At 52.0% G+C, this 5,776-nt stretch overlaps 1 protein-coding gene across 2 annotated transcripts in view; it reads left to right on the plus strand.

Moving 5' to 3' along the window:
- SYN3 (synapsin III) overlaps nt 1-5,776 on the plus strand; it is a 416,488-nt gene that overhangs the window by 104,904 nt on the left and 305,808 nt on the right. The gene's annotated exons all lie outside the window — the stretch shown is intronic.

The following is a 5,776-nucleotide window of genomic DNA, read 5'->3' on the forward strand; positions in this document are numbered from 1 at the left end:
TGGACTGCAGGCTGTCAGCCAGGCATTGCTTGCATTGGGGACCTAGAAATGAAGTAAGGACTGTGTCAAGCTATTGCCCTCTCAGAGCTGACAGTCTAAGACGGAGGCTGACATGTAATTTAAAACGGTCGTACACTTAGAGAAGTCTGCACAAAAGTCAAAGCTGTCCACAGGGCATGCATCATGTTCTGTTCACTGTGTAGCTCTGGGCAGAGTGCCGGCACATAGTAGGGATTTAATGAACAGTTACTGAATGAACAGTGACCATAGCATCTGCACTGGGTTTTGAAGGATAAATAGAATTTTGTCGGGAAGTCTCCTGGGACTTGGCAGGGCTCGGGTGTAAGAGATTCCATCGGGACTGAGAGACGGAGGGGTGTCTGTTCTGAACGGGGACCTCGGAAGACGGCCCTGTGCGGAGCGGCCGCTCTATCTCAGCCCTCGCTTGACTCCAGTCCACCTTTAAGAGCTGGTCTCCGGGTTTTAATTGGAAAGTTCCACTGGAGAAGGAGCCGGAAGGTCACACTCGGTCAGAATATTTCAGCTGCTCTTGGAGGTTGTTATATCTCACCTCCTCGCTTCCCCATAAAGGGACTAAGGCTCAAGAGGGGAATTATCTTGGTCCAGGTCTCGGGCTGTTCACTGCCGGGGCCAGGACAGGAAGCAGGTGGTTAACTCCAGGCCTCTGTCCTTTCCATCGGAGGAGGGGTTTCTGAGCTTTTTTAATTAATTAACTTTTATTTTAAGCGGCAGAACCCTATTTTCCAAATAAAAGCTTATTTGGATAAACTCAGATCTTGCTGACTCCAGGGCATATCCATTTCATGTCTGAGGACACGGAAACTCAGAGAGGTCAGCTACTTGCCCGTGGTCACACAGGCAGTAAGGACTGTTTCTTTTTCTTTTCTTTTTTTTTAATCCTCACTCAAGGATATTTTTCCATTGATTTTTAGAGAGAGTGGAAGAGAGAGGGAAAGACAGAAACATCGGTGCAAGAGAAACACATCAATGGGTTCCTTCTTGCACGAGCCCGACCAGGGCCCGGGCCAGGGAGGAGACTGCAACCAAGGTACATGCCCTCGACTGGAATCAAACCTAGGACCCTTTGGTCCACAGGCCGAAGCTCTATCCACTGATCCAAACCGTCTAGGGCACCAGCCCAGGTTTCTTGACAGCCCAACTTCCTCTCTCCCAAAGATAGACACAGAGACTTACACACACACACACACACACACACGCGCGCGCGCGCACACCCGGAAGCCATCATGCTTTTTGTCAGATCAAACTGCCTATAAGATTGCTTCATTTAGTCCTGACAGTGGTACCATTTCTTTAGTCAGTGAACTTTTATTGAGCACCTACTGTGTGCCAGGCACTCTACGCAACTGCTGCAAGCAGATGTAGCATAGATAGGTGGACAGACATCATATAAGTAATGATAAGTGTGGTGAGTGTTAACAAAGGGAGAAAGGGAAGTGGACTCCAGATGTGTTGTTATCCCCATTATAGAGATGAGGAAACTGAGGCTCAGGTCGGTGAAAGACTCGATCACAATCACAGGTCAAATAATAGAAATAGCTGAAATTCACTGCGTACTAACTACAGGCCAGGCACATTGCATGAACTCAAGTCCCCTCAACAGCTCTGTGATGTAAATACTGTTACTCTCTTCATTTTCCCAAAGGAATGTGAGTCACAGGCTGAAAGTAACTTGGCTGAGGTGGAAGGGGCCGAGTCCGGGTTTGAACCCAGGCTGCCAGCTCCAGAGCCTGCGTGCCTCACCCTTGGGGAACCAGGTGTGACAGCCTCCGCCGCTGCTGTTTCTGCAGATGGAGCGATGGGAGCTGGGTCACAGTACCCTTCCCAGGCACTGGGAAGCCCCTCGGAGTGTCGCTGTGTCCCTGGTGAGGCACTGTCCCTAGTGAGAGCTCTGCTGTAGGGGAGCAAGGCGCCCTCTCTGGGCAGGGACAGCCCCACGCCAGCGCCGTGCTGTGCTGAGCAGCCTGGCTCAGAAGGACGCACCTTCCTAAGTAGGCAGCGCTCCCCAGCCGGGGCCTCAGATCTCAGCGATTAGAGGGAGCTTCATGCTGCAGGAATCTGAGACCTCAGCAGAGAGGAAAGCAAGGTCCCCAACGTCCTGCCGCCAGCACACTTTTATCTCACAGTGGATAGGCTCCAGTCCAGGCTCTCACATTCCTGCAGGGCCCAGGGTGCTCAGCGGTTGGGCTGGTGGCTGGGCTGGGCTGGGGTTGGGGGCAGAGCCTTCAGGACCTGCCGGCCCCTGCCCCATCTGGAGACCCAAGGAGAGCCAGTGCCACAGCCAGACCTCCAGGGAAGGGGGTTGAACAGGGCCCTCGGGAGGGATGGGGCCTTTCCAGGGGCTAAAATAGCAGGTGGGGGGGGGGGGGGGTTACTAACTGTCCCCAGAGAATCTGAGTTCTGAACTACCACCCACTGATAACCGCACACAGAGAAGTTAGTGTTTATAGAGTCATCTCACGCAAACCTCACAGTGGGTCCGTGGTCCCTCGCTTGCAGCATGAGAATCGTGCTCATCAGGTCAGGCTCGCAGGAGGCCAGGCTGGGAGGGGCTTTCACAGTGTCCATTCCTCACAGAGCTGCTTGATTCAGGAAAATGCTTTAAAAACAAAAAAGTTCTGTGAAGTGTGATCTTTTGCCGTCTCGTGTTATTACAACAAATGTCAAATGCCGGTCCACAAATACTCACCTTTTGTCAGCCTATTATTTTGGCTCTGTTTTCCAGCGATTTATCGAAAGCTTCCTTGAAGGCAATTTCATGTTTAGCCTCTTGTCTCTTATGATAATAAGTTACTGTGTTAAGTTTACTGTAGAATGAAAGAAGTAAACTGTGAATGTATATCTTTAAGGTTTCGGTATCATGTGTGTGTTATATACTGTGTGTGTGTGTGTGTGTGTGTGTGTGTGTGTGTATTTCAGAGAGGAAGGAAGAGGGAGAGGGAGATAGAAAAAGGAAGAGAAAGAGAGATAGAAACATCAATGATGAGAGAGAATTATTGATTGGCTGCCTCTTGCATGCCCCATCCTGGGATTGAGCCTGAAACTTGGGCATGTGCCCTGACCAGGAATTGAACTTGACCTTCTGGTTCACAGGTGGACACTCAACCCCTGAGCCGTGCCAGCTGGGCTGTATGTGTGTGCTTCCTGACTTCCAAGCTAGACCCCAAACTCCCCAGGGCTGACCCATGTCTAATTCTTACCTGTGATTAGCATTTATTGAGCATTTTTCTGTGTGCCAGGTAGTGCTCTAAGGGTGTTACATTAAGTAATTCATTTAATCCTCCCAACAATCCTATTAAACAGCATCGTTATGATCCCTTCTTTGCAAGCAAGGAAACGGGCACACAGAGAGACTACGTCACAGGTCTTCTGGCTGGTGATCTGGCCCCAGCGTCCTCACTCTTAGGCACTGACGCCGTTGCCTCCCCGGAGCCCCTCCCTCAGCACCCTGCATCTAGGAGGCAGCGGACCTGCCTGTGAGTTTCATTTCAGGCCCTTCCCTTCCCCAATTGTACTCTAGTGAGTAACTGGAGAAATGAGCCCCAGTGATGCAAGATAACTGGGCTTTCACTGCGTGTAACAGAAAACCCGCCACGTACACGGCTGGCAATAAAGACGTTTCTTTTTCTCACACAATTAAGAGCCCGGATGCCGCTGTGTCCAGCGAGAGAATTTGCCGACCAGGATCCAGGCTCTGATCCTTCTGTCCCCACATTCAGCATATCGGCTCTTTCTTCTCATGGTCCTCCCCTCGGTGTCTGTCTTGGTCTGGGTTCCCCAGCGTCACGAAGCCAATAGGAGGAATAGAACACGTGTATGTATGTGCTGTGAGGACTTAACTCACGTGATTACGGAGCCTGACAAGTCCAAGGTCTACCCATCACGCTGGAGACCCAGGGAAGCGGATGGTGTAAATCCCAGTCCGAGTTCAAGTCCGAAGGAAGGAAAACACGGACATTGTCCCACCTCAAAGACATTCAGGCAAAGAGAAGGATCCTTTCCCCATCAGCCTTGGATTCTACTCGGGCCTCTGACAGATGGACGGGGTCCACTCACACGGAGAGGGCAGTCTGCTCCACTCCGCCCCCTATTCAAATGTGAACCTCATCCGGAAACACCCTCCCAGTCACACCCAGAACCTCTGGCGTCCCTGCCCTATCTCCTCCGTCATTTAACCTCCTGTTCTTTCTCCTCCTGGCCGTCTTCAGGATAAGGATGTAGGGTATATCGCACACTTTGTGGGCCCTTTATAGAATTGTTGTATTTTGCCCTAACCGGTTTGGCTCAGTGGATAGAGTGTCGGCCTGCGGACCGAGAGGGGACGCTGGAAAGGCCGCCTCACCTCTTCCAAGCCCTCGGGAAAGGGGCCCTTTCTCACAGCCAGAGGCAGTGACCCCAGGAGCCAGGGTAGCTCACGGAGAACTTGGGTCCAGAGGATGACGCTGGGCCGCTGGTCCCCTCACCCCTTTCACTGCCATCATTGCTCGGTGATGTGAGCCATGCATTTTATTGACTGTTATTTGCAGCCAAAGTCATTGTGCATCCAGAAGAGAGAAGCAGAGGCCGTCAAACACCTTTTTCTTTTTGCACCCAGCTCCCTGGTGCCATTCTTCTAGACACGTGTATGCACTACCTTCCATACAGATGGGTGGCAGGCAGCTGGTGGTAGCTGTTGTGTGAATGTTGAGGTTAGCTTCATTCTCAGAAGAGTCTGTTGGTCACTAAAGGTTAGACACAACCTCACTGCCCGTCCGCAGGGTGCTGGTTAGAGAAATGAGGGCAGAGCCATGCAATGAGGTACAATCTCAAATACAAGAAGCACCTCCATTTGTGCTGACATGAAAGGCTGTCCCAGATATGCTGCCACGTAGGAAAACAAGGGTCAGAACAGCAGACAGAGGCTTTGACGTCCATGGTCATTGAAAACGCCTGCAGTCATGGCCAGGCTTGTGGTTCAGGAAAGGATCCTGGAAGGTGGACACAAGACCCCAAACAGAGCTCCCACATGGAGGGGCCCATGAGGACAGTGCGCGAAGGTGGGGCTGGAAGGAGCCAGGTTGCAGTGACATCTGCACAGCAGGGGGATCTGCAGGATGGAACCAGCTGGTGAGGCCGACCTCTGGAGGAGGAAGCTTTGAGGTTCGGAGGGCTTCCAGCAGGCCTGCCACGGGGTCTCGCGTCCACGAATTACCGCTTTTTAAGATATCAAAGAAGGTTTTTAAAAATTGTGTGCATGGAAACTCTGACCAGCGTCACAAATAAATGCCGCCGACCTGTCAGCGTTCGTGATCGGAATTGTCACTCTCAGGGGCTCACTGTGTGCCGGACGCTGGCCTCCCCTCTCGGTCTCAGTTGGCCTCTTCTATCCTGTAGCCACTCTGTGAGGTGCGTGTTCTTTTACCCGCCTGTTCTTCACAGAGGGGGAAACTGAGGCGCCGAAGTGTTCGCTGGTGTTCCAGGACCACACAGCTGCTGCGTGGTAGAAGCAGGGCCTGAACCCAACGTCCATGCCCTGAACAGTCCACTCACTGACCTCTGGGGTTACTGCAAGGGTTCCAAGAGCTCAGAGGCGCTTGGCCAGTGTTGGCCTCCACCGTGGGCCTCAGAGCAGTTCACGCAGCAGCAGGTTAGACGTATGTTTAAGCTCTTAGAAATGTTGCGCAGGTTCAGGCATGCTTGTGCCACTTGCTAACGTGTTTCTTGGCGTTGAGTATCGAAAATCCCACCCAGCTGGGGA

The sequence above is a fragment of the Myotis davidii genome, unplaced genomic scaffold (genome assembly GCF_000327345.1).
Source record: "Myotis davidii unplaced genomic scaffold, ASM32734v1 scaffold120, whole genome shotgun sequence".
NCBI classification, from domain to species: Eukaryota; Metazoa; Chordata; class Mammalia; order Chiroptera; family Vespertilionidae; genus Myotis; species Myotis davidii.